The 16,329-nt window shown below is 35.0% G+C and overlaps 1 long non-coding RNA gene across 1 annotated transcript in view; it reads left to right on the top strand.

Annotated features, from left to right (window-relative positions):
- Window positions 1-222: 222 nt before the first annotated feature.
- Window positions 223-16,329, top strand: part of LOC104852089 — a 32,346-nt gene continuing 16,239 nt past the window's right edge. Inside the window, exon 1 of the long non-coding RNA XR_777407.2 lies at window positions 223-430. This is a non-coding gene — a long non-coding RNA (uncharacterized LOC104852089). The remainder of the gene's footprint in view (window positions 431-16,329) is intronic.

The raw sequence follows: 16,329 nt of genomic DNA on the forward strand, positions 1-16,329 counted from the left end.
AAGGACATGTGTATTGCCTTATCGATCTCATGATTAAGGATAGCTTTCACAGCTGTCCTCCTTAAAACGCTGACAACTCAGACTTTGAAACATTTACTTGCCCTCATGTTTCTGATCATTATGAAATAGAACAAATACTAGCAACTGGATTCTACAGCCTTTTGTCCAGTCTCATGTTGACTATGCAAAGTTTTCAAATGTGGATAGGGGATTTGAATCAAAACCTTTGAACGTTCTTTCCTGGCTCAGTCTTAAATGAGTTAGATGGTTACTGTGTTAACTTTTGTATTTGAGTTCATGGACGGTGTAACTTCTCCGTCAAGGCAGCAGAGTTTCAAACAGAGGCAAGATGTGGGAAAATCCAAAACAGTAGATTGCTACCTCCTCTGTCAACCCAAGCAAGCAATCATCAGCCAGCAGCATGTATTATGTATGTATGTCTTTGGGCTGTGGGTAATCTATAATACTAAACCTGATCTTAAGTAACTTGCAATTGAATTGAATGTCAAGGCTCTTTCTATGAAAAAAACAATGAATAGTGGTTCTTATACTTTGTTGTCTTGGACTGAAGTACCATCTGTGGTAATATCAAGCTTCCAGAGTTGTGGCAAGAATTAGTTGAGATACTGTATGAAAATTACTATCTCACTGCTAAGAACCTTATAGATGCTCAATACATGGTAGCTGATGGTATAATAAAAACAAAATTTGTAGTAGTAAAGGACAGCTAAATTTTTAGTAGTTCAGACTTCATGAATACAGCTGGAAATGACATATTCCCGGAAGCATTAATCGGTATCAATTTGGTGTCTCTTTTCAGAAGTATAACCATAATCAGTCACGTCCCCTAAGTTAGTGAAATTTTTATATTAGTTCACTAATTAGTCTAGAACAGTGTTGGCAAATCTTTTAGTGGCCAAGTGCCCAAGCTGCAACCAAAAGCTCACTTATTTATTGCAAAGCACCAGCGCTGCTCTTAATGCTTGGCTTTTAGGCTCAGCTGCTGGGGTGATGCTGAGGTGAGCCGGCTTGTATGCAAACAGAGGGTTCTCTCTGCCCCTGTGGCTCATGTGCCGTAGGTTTGTCACACTTGTTTAGAAGATGTGCAATACAAGTTTGAGTACGGGAAATTAGCGAATGTTTAAATATACGAACGGGAAGGAGGAAGTGGGTGGAGGGGACATGGGGAGAGGAGAGGAGGAAAAGTAAAAAGGATCAAGATGCAATTGGTATCCATTACCATCCTTTCATTATGTGTCACATACACTACTAACAAATTTAAAAATTAAAAAACGAGAACAGGTAAGTGCGTGGTGGTATAAAACATTTAAAAATAGTAAATTAGAAAAAAATGGCAAAAACAAGAGATACACAAATAAATTAGGAATAATTTTTGATAAACTAGTTGAAGTGAATAAGGAACAATCTAAAATAAATGGAGTTAAAACAGAAAGGAGAGAAATTTTGAATGGTTCAAGCCAAAATTCACAGGATGAGAGAACTGTGTACAAACTTCATTACCATTAGCTGTGAACGTGGCTCTTCAGAAATGGCTTGGCTCCTATTGCCTATGACTTTGAATAAAGTGCAGTCCAAGGGGAAAACATTTTATGTGAATCCATAAAGGTTTCCATTTCAAGGGAACTGAGTAGAATATACTACCAAAAAGAAAAACAGAATGAAAGAAAACAAATATTTTTGCTTTTGATGTTTGCTTTTGTTGTAAACACAACAGAACGTAATCATCAGGTAAAGTAAATATTCATTAGACAATAAAAAGTTCCACGGTCTCCAAGAGAATTTCCAAAAGTAAAAGACAGCATCTGTAGATACAAGTGTTTGAGAGTCCCAGTGTAAGTTTCATCTAAGAATGTTGCTCCCGCACACCAGAATCCTCCCAAATACTTCATCCTTTTGAACATAGATGTAATTCAACATATTCAAAGAGCCAAATTTTAAGAGAGTTTCTCTTCTAACAAGTACATTTGTGTAGTGCTTACTGTTGCTCTAGCAGTACAAATTCTATTGCATCATCCAACAATGGAATGAAAATTGAAAGACAAGTCACAAGATTCATGGAAGTAATTGATAAAGGTCTCATAAGTACAGAGAGGTGCTGAATTTTTCAAATTAATAAGTTATGTGTATATCTTTAAACTATGCCTATGGACAATCTGTGGCAGAAATATTTTTATTATTTTATCAAAAGATAAGTATCACATTTATTTGAGTATTTTAGGATTCCTGCGCTAAGTACTCTCATTAATTTTTTCAAACTTTTGCCACTTTTGGCATATCACAGAACAGTGTTATAGGATTTGTTCTATAATTTTCAAACTCATTTATTTCATACTCATGATTCTCTGATACCATTAACCCTGGCTCAAATATTGAATTGTATTTGATCTTAAAAGAACACATTATTCCTATAATACACAGGGACAAAATCCCTTCCAAAAATCTCCAAAGTAGTCACATGGTTGAACTTGAAGTTGTATGCATAGAAGTTCTAACAAGAAACTAGTCTGGAGAATATCACACATCTAGTTAGATTGTACACAACTGAAAACATTACAGTTCCCAAACTAATCCGGAATTTCCACAGTCCCACATTCGTTCCCCTCATAGTGTAGCCAAAGAATATTGTTCTCCCATTGATTCATAATTAGAAATCCAGTTTCATGTATTTTGAATAGTTTAGAATTCACTGTGTTAGGAATATAACTGCAATACGACCAGAATAAAATTTTAGCAAAGAGCCAACTGTAGATAACAATAGAGTAGCCAGTCTTAATTCTCCTTCAAAAGTCAAGCCAAAAGAAAAGTGTCTGATAGTAATATGAAGAGGCAAGGTTAAAGCTCATCATAATCAATGATGAAACTAAATATTGGCTACTAATATCAGCCAGTTAACATTGTAAGATTCAAAATGAACTGTAAAAAAAAAACAAAGGCTTTTTCATATCCTAATTCAGAATATGTATAATCTTCCATTTAGTTCTAACTCATTAAGATGTTTACTTCTCCCCAAATGACTGATAAAGTTATGAGTGACTCAAAATTTTAAAATAAGTTGAGCTTTGTTTTAATTCATTCAATATTTTGAACCATAATTTAATCTACCAGTAATTATATTAACATAGTAATATAATCATATTAATATAATTATATAAAGTATGGGATAAAAATGACTAATATTGCCATATGAGGCTTTGAATGTAAGAAATAGTTACAAGTACATGCACTGCAATGGTCTTAGCCACCACCTTATGAGTACAGATTCTATATTCTATGAAGTTTAGCTCTTAGCCTGTGATAAAATAAGAATTAGTTACTTAAATTTACACATCTTCCCAAACAAGTCAAGTTAACTTGTAGTCCAAAGAGCAGATTCCTCTGGCATTTAGGACGAATGTACTAGGTACAGGAAAAAATTAAATTGTCATTTTAGCTGAAAAAAATGTACTATTCAATATTATTCTAAAACAGTTTTAAATTTTTTCTCAGATAAGTGCAGTCTAAAAGGGAGAGTGACTGATAATTAATGGATTTGCTCTGTTGGGCCCCATGGAACTATGACCTTCATTTTTCTAGGATATTGTTTAGAATTGTTTGGAGGGCTGGTTTGGTATTCATGAAGTTTCTCAGGTGTTCTTTGTCAGGGAAGTATCTCATTTCCCCATCAATTTTGAAAGAGAGTTTTGCAGGATACATCAGTCTAGGTTGGAGGTTGTTTTCTTTTGGGGCTTGAAACACCTCACTCCAGGCTCTCCTTGACCTGAGGTTTTGTGTTGAGCAGACTACTGTGATTCTGATGGACTTTCCTTTACATGTGATTTGTTTCTTTTCTCTAACAGCTTGTAGTATTTTGTTCTTCTGTTGGGTTTCCCAGATCATAATTATTATATGTCTAGGTATAGATTTTTTTTATTATTATTATGGCGGGTTGGAGTCCCATATGCCTCACTTATCGGTAGGTCAAATTCTTTTGCTGTATTTGGGAAGTTTTCTGCCATTAAGTATGTGAAGTTTTTTTTTATTTGTTTGTTTGTTTGGTACCGGGAATCAAACTTGGGCCCTTGTGCTTGTATGGCAGGCGGTGGAACCACTGAGCTAAATCCTGCCCCTGTGAACAGTTTTTTTAAAATGTAATTTGTACTTTCCCCTGCTTTTTCATGGACTCTTATCAGTCTTATATTATTCTTCTTTGTGTCTTGGAACCTTTGGATTGGTTTCTCATGGCTTTTTTACTATTTTTAACAGATCTGTCTTATCATGGTCACTGACCACCATCCTGTCTTCAATATCTGATATCCTGTCTAGATTGGCTCAGTCTTCTGTGTATAGATTCAATAGAGTTTTTAATCTGGGTATCTGTTTGAATCTGTTTCATGGATTCCATTTCTCTCCTATGGTGGGCATTGATGGCTTCCATCATGGTCCTGAGCTCATGTATTTTTTTTATCTGTTTCTGTTCTAGTTTCTAATCATATCTTTCATTCTTCTCACCATCTCTGTAGTTATCTTGGAAATTGCTCCTGTTTTGAATTTTTCTAGAGCCTCATTTATCTGTTCTGTTATTTCCTGTGCTATCAGTTCAGGCTGTCCAGGTGGTTGATTATCAGACTCCTACACATTGTGTTCCCCAGAATTTGCCTTTGGTGAGCTAGAAGTCTGGTTTTCTGCCTTGCTTAAATGTCTTCTCATTTTTATCTTTGTTGTAGGTACTGTCCTTGGTATAATTCCTGGGTTGATACTTCAATATTACTTATTGTAAGGTTCTTTGTTGCTTGTATTTAGAACCTTATGCAATGATTTCTTCTCAGAGGTGTCTTCCAGATATAGCTGGTCATTAGGTTTTGAGTCTCTAATGACTCTGAGGCGATCTCATTTTCATTATAACAGGAAAGACAACTGATTAGATCAATCACAATATTTTAGCCCAAGTGATACAGTCAACAATACAGTAGCATGAAGCACAGCTTAGAAAATGACAATTTATGGTAGTGATTAATCTATCACCTTTAACCATGTGAATTAAATCAAAATCAAGGACCAGTCCAAAATATGTTTATAGTGAATAAACTCTTCAATATTGCAACTTTACCCTTCAGAATGAGGACTTAGAAGGAGTTGGATAGGGAGGACTGGATAAGTGGAAGGATAGGAAAAGGTTAGAAGTGAAGTCAGAAAAAAAGAAAAAAGAACAAAATAATTAATAATAGCAATAGGGATATTAGAAACTATATTTACTTTCTTATAAAACTAATAGCAATTGAGAGTAGGAAAAAGAGAGAAGAAAAGAAAAAGAAAGAAAAAATATGAATTAGAACAGGAATAGAGAAAAAAGGAAGAGATGAAGAACAAGGTGGGGAGAGAGAGTCAGAGAATGAGAAAGGCAGAGAGAAAAGGAAAAAGGAAAAGAAAAAAGAGAAAAAATAAATTTGAAAAAATAAAAATATTTAAAATGAGAAAAAAGTAACTTTGAAAAATAAAAAAAAAGGGCCTCCTTCAGGGTATTTGTCTGCTGTCATAATAGACAATATGGCAGCAGGGTGCAGGTCTAAGTCAACTAGTCTTGGAAAGCCAGCAGCAGTCCACTGAAATTCAGGCTGATTTCGGGCTGCAAGGCCCAAGATGAGCTCCCTAACCGACCTCCTGATGGATTTAACTCTGCAAGGTTCTACAGCAGGTTCCAGCTCCGTTTCTCCTCCTTTCCCTGAGGATAGTCCAGGTTCTGATGGGACATGGTGTTCCCTCCAACTTACCAACTGCGATGGTCTGGTGTGCCTTTATTGTAGATTATCTTCACTTTTCCAGTGGGCTTCAATTTTCATCAAGGAGCCTCAGAGAGGCCTTCTCTGTTGTTCACTTTTGCCCTATTTTCTGGAGTTCAGAACAATGGCCTTTATGACCCCTTGTTTGATGGACCCAGGTACTGGCCCCAGAGGCCAGAGGTCAGGGGTGGCCCAGTGGCCAGAGGTGGGGGGGATGGCTCAGCTCCTCAGAGGCCCCAGGGTGAGGGAGGTGGTGCTCTTTCAGTGTGTTTTTGAATTTGATTTACATGCATTTTATTAAGAATTTTTGTATTTATATCGAATTCATTATTTCTATGGGTGGACCCTAGTTCTATGCGATCTCACAGTCCTCTTGCCTAAAGAATTCCTTTCACATTGTATAGCACCAGTGATTTATTTCTAGTAATACATCCACTTACCTATTTTATTTTAAAAATAAAATAAAATAAAATTTCTACTGCCTTTCTGAGTTGCAGTTTATGAATAACTCTGCCCCTAAAACTTATCCTATGTAAAATTCACCTGATCCTGGTAGCCTTCAGTGTTTTTTTTTTTTTGTCTTTGCTTTCCAGTTTTATAAATCTGGCATTGTGATAAACTATAAAATACTCTTTGCAGGTAAGTTTTTACATAATGTTTGCCCTATACTAGGTCCCATTATTTGAAATAACTCTATTTCTAGGTAATTTATTTGAGTCTCTGAGGATGAAACTGATTACTTTAATCCAGAAATTATATGAAGACTTTTGTAGCTATGTTAACAGTTTTCATCTAAAAATTTTAGGAAGAAAAAAGCATCCCTGTGCAGTTTATTATATTTGTGATTTTCTTTCCTTAAAGATGTTACACTATACAAAACATTGTGGTAAAAGATAATTATTTGAGATACAGTAGACCCTGGAATTACGACCAGCATAACATACAAAAAACTTCAATTATGAACAGAATTTTAGTTTTAACTGACAACCAAAGTCTTATAACCCAAATGCCAATCTCTTGTCCTTCCAGATGGTCTCAGATACAGATTTAATGCTTAAAGGGTTCTGGAAGGAGCATTACAACATCCTTTCCTGTGGTTAACTGAGAAACCTTGTGCCAATGTCTCCCAAAGGACACTGAGATCTGCCTGCATACAGGAGAGAGACTGAAGGCTGTGTAAAGGAGCCTGAGTCTTCAGTTAACCAATTTGAGTTACAACAACCAGCCCTTGGGAGCAGATATAATCCATAGTCAAGGGCCCACTGTACAAATATTCTTCATTTAATGACATACCGGTTTAATGATTTTTTCGGGCTAATGGCTGAGGTGCACTGTTCAGACTTGCCACCCACCACTTGAATTTATGACCAGCATTCTGCCTTCCAATTCAGAAACATGACTGGCAATGAAGCCTTATACTGGCTTCTTCTACAGTAAAATGCTGTAATATTTGCTGATTGTATTACACAGTGCAGTCTTCTAGTATTATGTTCTGCTATACATGACAGTAATGCATGTAAGAGTTATGCAAATAATGTTTCTCTGGTGTGAGAAAATGAAAGTGTAAATGAGGACCAAAATGTATAATAGATAATGTGAAATAAAAAAATCTTCAAAGGAAAAGTGAGGAGGAAGAGTGAGGGAAAGAAAAGAAGGAAATAAAAAATATGAGCAAAGAAGAAAAAAAAGAAACAAAGCTTTTGTAAATATGGAGGGGTGGAGAGATGGAAGGGGGAAAGGAAAATAGAAAATGCAAATTCCCAAGGATGAATGTGATCATAATGTCTAACTAAAATGCACCAATAAACTTAATGAATAAAAATTTAAAAATAAAAACCCTCTGTTCTCAGCCTAGTCATCTTTCCTTCCCTCTAATCTTAATAAGCACTGATCTTTTACTATTTCCACAATGATTTCTTCTCTAGAATGTCATATAACTGAAATTATATAGTATGTAACCTTTCCATGTTGAGTTCCTTCACTAGAAATATGCATTTAAAATTCTTCCTTGTTTTCTTGGCTTTATGGTACATTTCCCTTAGCACTAAATAATAGTGCATCATCTGAGAATACCACATTCATCTACTGAAAGACATCCTCACTGCTTCCAAATTTCAGCAATTCCGAATAGAGCTGGAATAGTCATCTGTGTGCTGAGTTTTATGTGAATTACATTTCCAACTCTTTGGATAAGTACCAGGAAAAACAATTCCTGAATCATGTATTAATAATATGTTTTGTTTTAAAACAAACCACTAAATTTTCTCTACCTGTATCATTTCACTTTCATACCAAAAATAAATGAGAGTTCCTTCTGCTAAAAAAAAATTATGCAAATAAAAGAAAAGTCATCAAATTGGAATTTCCTTTGACCATTACTTTGTTGTTAATATTATAATGTGCATAATATATACATATCATTCTTCATTTAGCAAATAATTTGTCAACCTAGTCACAGGAAATGAATTTGGTCATTAAATGAGGAATGTCTGGATTTTTAAAACTGTACATATTCAAAAAAATCATGAATAATGAGACCAGATGTTGACAACAATAAAGAAAATATATGATGTTATTAGGAAAAAATATTACTATTGTATATGATTGCTTTTTATACAATGATTTATAATATTTTGAAACAAAAGTACTTGCGACCTTATATATTTCTAAACTATTATTCTAGAGTTACAAATTAATTATGACTTAATATCTTGGAATGTCCTGATGTCCAATTTCCTTTTAATTAACTTCGCAAATATGAATGAAACTTCATTCTTTAAGTGGGAACAAGATGTTCCTTTCCAAAAAGTCCTAAAAAAATCTGTTCTTAAACACTGAATATGGAGAGAAGAAACACAAATATCCATTACAATAATATATTCTTCCAAAATGTGCTAACAAATGGAGGTTTATATTGTGATTTTTAAAAATAAGAATATAACTTAGCACAAGCCCCCTGAAACTGAGATAGGGAAATAAAGGCTAGATGAGCCTACCAAAGCATAATGAATATAGAGACAGAAGGCACCCTTAGGATAGCTAAACCACAAAAAATTTTCCTTGGCATCAACTTTTCACCTTCTGTGTCACTAGGAAAGATTGGGAATTAGGACTATAATTTTGAGTCTCAAAAGAGTTTTACAACATTTATCTGGGAAAGAACTATATGACTTCTCAAATACAGCTTTAGATCTACCATAACCAGACACAAGGCAACCTATAGCTTATATAGGAGACATATGTCAATGGTGGGCAGCTGGGTGTCTGAGCTCCAGGTCTTGGCAACACTGACTCCTTCTGAGGGAAGGCTCTGGTTAGATGCTGGCAAGCATTAGCGTTTCCACTCTCTATCTTCATCTTCACATTGCGGTGTCCTTGTATGTTTGTCCAAATTTTGCCTTTTTATAAGAACAGTGATCACGTTGGATGAGAAGCTGCCTTAATTCAGTATGTCCTTAATCAAGAATAAGTAATTACAAATGCAAAAACCTATATCCAAATAAAATCTCATTCTGAGGCACAGGGGTTAGAATTTAAATGTGTCAATTTTGAAAGGACACAATTCAATCCATTTCCAAGTTTATTTTTAGTTTTAAATTGAGGACCATTTTGAAGTTTTAAAAAAATATTATGTGAAGAATGATGGCTAACTGATAAATGTAAATTTAAGCAGCTGATTTACTTATTAGGCACTAATTATATTCTGACATATATTCTGATATCTTTTGGTTGAAAAATATTGTTATAAACTAAAGAATCAGTTTGAGTTCATAAATCTCATAATGTTATGTTGGTTTGCAATCATGACTTCAAAGATGAGGCGTTAGAAAACTAAAATATATGAAAAATACTCAGGCATTAGAATTAAATACTAAATACACTTAATGTAAATTTTAACACTCAGATTATGTTAATAGAAATAGTCAATAAAACAGTACATTAAATTAAAATAAAATTTTAATAAATTACTTTAATACTAATATATATTATAAATTAATATAATAATAAATTATTATGTGATTCTGTGTTGCCTATAAATGTCTGGAGAGACTAAGAATACTAATGTGAATAAAGCCCTAAGGAATACTCATCTATCCATCTGCCATCTTATATCATATATGTCTTCTGTGCTATCACACATGTACTATAATCGTGTTCTCATACAAATCATAAATTCAAAAATAATATTAATAATCTAAAAAGGTAATAAAGTACAGGTGATATAAATAAAAAACAGACAAAATGGGATTCTGCCACCCTAAAAAAGCTTCTGCACACAAAAGAACAATGAAGAGACAACCTACAGAATAGGATGAAATATTTGCTAACTTCATATCTGATGGAGTTTAATAGTTAGAAAGTATACGAAGCTCAAGCAGCAAAAAAAGAGTCAGCTTTACAAATGAGTGAAAGAATGGAATAGATACTTCTCAAAGGAAGGCGTACTATTCAGTTCTTCCAACAGGGAAATGGAAAAGAAATTCAATATCACTAATCTTCAGGGAGACGGAAGTTAAAACCACAAGATATCACCTCACCGTCTGTCAAAAAGTCATAATATATACACTGAGAAGGATATGGAGCAAAGGGACACTTACATACTGTTGGTAGAAATGCAAATTAGTACAGCCACTATGGAAAGCAGATGGATGTTTCCAACCAAATTAAAAATATATCTATTATATTATTCAGCAATCCCACTAAGTATACATTTAAATGACAAAACCAGTATATAGAAAAAATATCTGCCCTGCCATGATTATTACAACACTATTCATAATATCTAAGGTATGGAATCAACCCGTGTCCATCAACAAAAGAATGGACACAGAAAATACACACACACAATGAAATAGTGGTCAGCCATTTACAGCAGTATTGGTGGACCTGAAGGTTTTAAAATCAAGTGAAATACCCAGTCACAGAAAGACAGAAAAACACATGATTTCACGGACAGAAGTACTGAGCTGGAATAATAGTCACCAAATCTGGAAGGGTTAATGAGTACAAAGGCACAACTAGATAGGAAGAATCTGTGCTGTTGTCCTGTTACACAAAATGGCAACTATTGTCAACAATACTGTATCCTGTACTTCAAAATAGAGGAGGGTATTTTGAATGTTGTCATCACAAAAAATAAATGATTGAGATGATGGATAACCTAAATATCCTTGATATTTGATAATTACCCAATGTATAAATGTGCCCCAATATCACAATGTACCTTCATAAAGTTGTACAATTTTGTCTAACAAATAGGATTTTTTAAAAGAGTGCTATCATTTTCAGAGTAGAGGTCTTTGGTTTTTGTTGTTGTTGTTGTTGTTGTTGTTGTTGTTATGTTGATTCCTAGGTATCTTGGGGGTGTTGCTATTGTGAAAGGAGCTGTTTCTCTGGTTCTTCTTTCAGTGAGTCTGTTGTTCATATACAGGAAAGCTATTTATTTGTGTGTATTTATTATGTATCCAGCTACTCTACTAAATTTGGTTATTAAGTCTAGAAGATGTTTTGGTGGAGTTCTGAGGGTCTTCCAAATACAGTATCATGTCATCTTCAAATAATGAAAAATTAACTTCTTCCTTTCCTGTATTTATTTTTCTCTTGTCTAATCACTGTGGCTAATATTTCCAAAACTATATTGAACAGAAGTGGTGACAGTGAACATCCTTGTCTTGTTCCTGATTTTAGTGTGAAGAAGGATTTCAGTTTTTGACCATCTAGTAAGATATTGGCTGTTGGTTTTTCATAAATAACTTTTATTGTGTTGAGGTAGAGACCATCTATTCCAATTTTTGTAGAGTTTTTATCATGAATGGCTGTTGGATTTTGTTGAATTCTTTTTCTTTATCAATTGAGAAGATCATATGGTTGTTGTCTTTAGTTCTACTAATACAGTGTATTAGATTTATTGATTTGCATATGGTGAACCACGCCTGCATCCCTGAGCTGAATCCCACTTGTTCAGGGTATATGATATTCTTGATCTGCATTCTGTTTTCTAGTATCTTATTAAGAATTTTTGTATCTATGTACATTAGTGAGATTGGCTTATAGTTCCCTTTTTCATAGGTCTTTCTCTGCTTTGGGATCATAGTGATGCTTGCTTCTAGGAATGAATTTGGGAGTATTGCTTCCTCTTCAATTTCATTGAAGAGTTTAAACAGTAGCAGCAATAGTTCTCAGAATGTCTTGTATAATTCAGCAGGGAAGCCATTAGGACCCAGGCTTTTCTTAGTTGGTAGGTTTTTAATTACATTTTCAAGTTTGGTGATTGAGATTGGGCTGTTTAGAACATTTAGGTCTTCTTCATTCAACTTCAGTAATTCATACATGTCTAAAACTTTGTCCATTAGCAATCTGAAAAAAAGAGATCAAAAAAGATATCAGAAAATGTAAACACAACCCTTGTACCTGGGTAGTAAGAACCACTACAGTGAAAATGGCCATACTTCCAAAACTGCTATATAGATTCAATGAAATCCCAATTGAAATCCCAGTAGTATACTTTAGGGACCTTGAGAAAACAATCCAAAAATTCATTTGGAACTAGAAAAGACATACTAGCAAAAGCAATTCTATGCAATAATGACAAAGTAGGGATATCATGATCCCAAACTTGAAACTATACTACAAAGCTACTGTGATTTTTTTTTAAAAAAAGAATGGTACTGGCAAAGAAATAGACCCAAGGACCAGTGGAACTGATTAGAAGAAGCATAAACAAGGCCAGACAAACTTAGCCACCTCATCTTTCACAAAGGAGTCAAACACCCTCATTGAAGGAAAGATAACCTCTTTAATAAATGGTGCTGGAAAAATTGAGTTTCAACTTGCCAAAGATTAAAACTAGACCTATATCTCTCACCATGTACAAAACTAAAATTGAAATAAATCAAACATCTAAATATTAAAACAGAAACACTAAACAGGCTGGAAGAGAGGTTAGGTAGAACTCTTGAAGATGGTGTAGGAAAAGATTTCATGAACAAAACCTAAGTTGAACTAGCACAAACAACCAACAAGTGGGATCTCTTCTTATTAAAAAGCTTCTGCACAGAAAGAGAAACCACCAACAGTGTGACGAGAAAACCCACAATGTGGGGGGAAAAATGTATCAGCTGTTTCTTAGACAAAGGTCTACTATCTAGAAGAATACACGAAGAATTTAAAAACATCAGTCCTCCAAAATTTAAAGACCCAATTCAAAAATGGGCATTTGAAATGCACAGACATTTCTCAGACAAAGTAGAAATAACAAATAAACACATGAAAAAATGTTTAACATCATCAGTCATTCAAGAGATGCAAATGAAAATAACACTGAGATTACATCTTACCCCAGAAAGAATCGGTGCTATCAAGAAATCAACCAATGACAGGTGCTGGTGGGACTGTGGGGAAAGAGGAACCCTGCTCCACTGCTGGTGGGAGTGCTGACTGGTGCAACCACTGTGGATCAGTATGGAGATACCTCAAAGAACTAGGTTTGGAGGTCCTGTTTGACCCAGATATTTCCCTGCTGGTTATCTTCCCAGAAGAATTAAAAGAATCATAACACAATGATATATGTGCACCTGTGTTCATAGTGGCACAATTTGTAATAGCTAAAACAGGGGAGCGGCCTAATTGCCCATCAACTGGGGACTGGATAAAGAAAATGTTTTTTTTTTAATGAAGTACTACTCATCCATAAAGAATGATAAATTAGAGACATATATAGCAATATTGAGGCAATACTCTTAAGTGAAATAAATAGAACACATATGTGTAAATATCAAGTAGTTCATTTGGTATGAGAAACTGAAAGTATAAATAAGTATAAAAAGGTATAGTAGATAATGTGAAATGGGAAGAAAAGGGGCAAAGGGGAAGTCAAAATAGGAGGATTGGGGAAAGGAAAGAAGAATGGAATTAATATGAGAAAATGAAAAAATGGAAACAAAGTCGTTGTAAATAGAGACGGGTGAAGGGGTTGAAAGGAGTGCAGGGGAATAGGGAAAAAAATAAGACCCAAGATAGATTATGCAAAGGTATAATCTCTAACCATGAATGTCATTATGTTGTATACCTAAAATGTGTGAATAAAAATTATATGAAAAAAGGCTTTAAAAATTAAAACTTTCAACATTTGAAATGATGGTTAAACTCAGACAAGTAGAGTAGGTTACCAGAGGCTAAAAAGGAGTGATGAACAGTAAGAGGGAAGTTGTTGATCAAATGGCATAAGGTTTCAGATCAACAGAAGAAATTAGTTCTGGTGACGTATTACACAGCAGTGTCTATAATCAACATGTATGTATTTAATAACTACTAAAAGAGTGGATTTGAGATTTTTTCAGTATGATGACATGATAAGTACATGAGGTGGTAGATGAGCTATGTAGCATGATTTTATCATTCCACGTGGTTTATATGTATTGGGACAGTGTTGTATCCCATAAATACATACAATTCAGTATTAGCCAATGAAAATAAATTTTGAAAATGAATTTCAAGGTGGAAACAGTAAAGCATTAAGCCCAGCATTGGATTCTTGTGAGTATGGAGCTCTGTGTAGTAGCCCAAGTCCTGTGCCCATGATGTAATTCATACTTGCAAATTCACTATTCTTCATCCTACCACATACCACAAGGAATGCATAGGTGAAGGAATCCAGCCCTCCTCTTGGTTGAGTGCTGCTGCCACACCAGAAACTGTGAGGAGCTGCGATTTGAGCCTCCTTCCAGTGCTGCTGGCGCCTGACTCTTGCCAGTAGTACTCACTACTTCCCATGGCCACTCAGACCCAGTGCCACGCCTTTCTCACTCTCTGCCCTGTGTCAGCACATGAATCTCAGTGTTTGCCTGGGAGCCCAGTTCTATGACCCTTGATCTGGTAGCTATAGGAGTATAACTTCCCTAAATTCTTGAGTTTTTCCCTTTTTACCCCCCCCATAGAAAAAGTTTATTCCATTTGGCCTTCCAAGCACAGGCTTCCTTACCGAAAAATTCATCTTCACCTAGGGGGAATTTAAAGCAAAGAATGTAAACTGCCCATTTGTCCCATTAAAGTACTCATCATTCTTCCTTGTTAATTTCTTTGGATTGGCAAAAGTTTCCCACAGCCTTCTCTAAAACTACAGTGGCAAGGGCCATTTGTATTTTGATAAATATTTAGCAATTGTGTGAAGAGGAATGAAATACAAATTTGTCAAAATTTTTCAATATCTGTGATACTAAATGATGTGAAGCAGCTTGTAAACTTTCTAAATTGCAACTATGAGCACTTTTTTAAATTTTTATTTTGGAAAATCTGTTATTTTGTTTTCAAACAGTTGTTAGTAATCATTCCCCAAAATCACACTGCTACCAAGGGGAGTAATACTGCAATCTGGATAAGTCTCCCTACAGTGTCTAAGTGGTAAAACTTCACTCCCCGGAGTGGACATAATGCGAGGTGGTGGAACCTTCACGTTAAGGAGTGCAGACTACTGGGAGCTGTTTAGGTTGGTCTCTGGGGCTGTGTCCTGAAGGGAACTATGATACCCCCAGTCCCTTTCTTTCTCTCTTCACATTCTAGCCATAGGGTAAGCAAATTTTTCTATGTATTTTCATGTATTCCTGGCACTATATACTTCATCCCACTTCTCCAGGGACTTAAAAGCAGCAGATCTGCCCAACCACTTGCTGAATCCTCCAAAAATCTGAGCCAAAATAAAGTTTCTTGTTTCTAGGCTGACTGCTTCAGCTATTTGTTATAGTAATGGGAAGCTGATCGAGACAAGCCAGTTTACCATTTCATTCCTTTTCTTTCATTCTGCAGAGCATTCCTAGAGAGAATGACTTGACCCACTTCTAGTTTTTCCTATTTCAACTGGATCCTCCTTGCTATACAGCATAATTTTATTTCTCTCTAGTTAATCCTCCTGGTAAATTCCATTAACTTCCACATCTTTCATATTATGTCAAGCTTTCAATGAGATCATGCTTCATATTTAAAAGGAGAACTGACACATATTTTCTTTGCTGTCACTGATTCCTTTCAAACTGAATCTGACTCTATTTTTCTTCTTCTATTCCTCCCTTAATCATCAGATCATGAAAATGCCTTTTGACCATGCCTTCCTATTTGTGCTATTTGTTCCTATAAGTAATCGTTTGATTCTTTTGTGTTAACCCTCTCATTTCTATCTTCTCTTCTCCTGGAATTTGCTTGCTTACAAAAGCATACAAAGCTCTTGTACTTTAAAAATATTTCTTTATATCCAGTGTCTAGATCTTGGTTTCTAACACCATTCTTTATTTATAGAACTCCTGGGTTTATTTTAGGACAACAAGAAGGAAACATAGAGTAGCCTGTATTAAATGTTTGAAGTATCAGAAAGCAAGAAGTGATCAACAAGTAATCAGATAGGGCCACGTCAAAGAAAGACAGGAGCCTACCTGAAAGAGCTCCTACTGTCCAAAGCTGGAAAACAAGATGAATGATGCAATGTTAGACCATAACATAATGCATAGAATCAATATGCATGAGTCTACCTTGATTAAAAAAAGAAATATGGGGAAGGACAAAG

This window comes from Fukomys damarensis, unplaced genomic scaffold, assembly GCF_012274545.1.
Source record: "Fukomys damarensis isolate Sample0158 unplaced genomic scaffold, DMR_v1.0_HiC HiC_scaffold_4, whole genome shotgun sequence".
Taxonomy (NCBI): domain Eukaryota; kingdom Metazoa; phylum Chordata; class Mammalia; order Rodentia; family Bathyergidae; genus Fukomys; species Fukomys damarensis.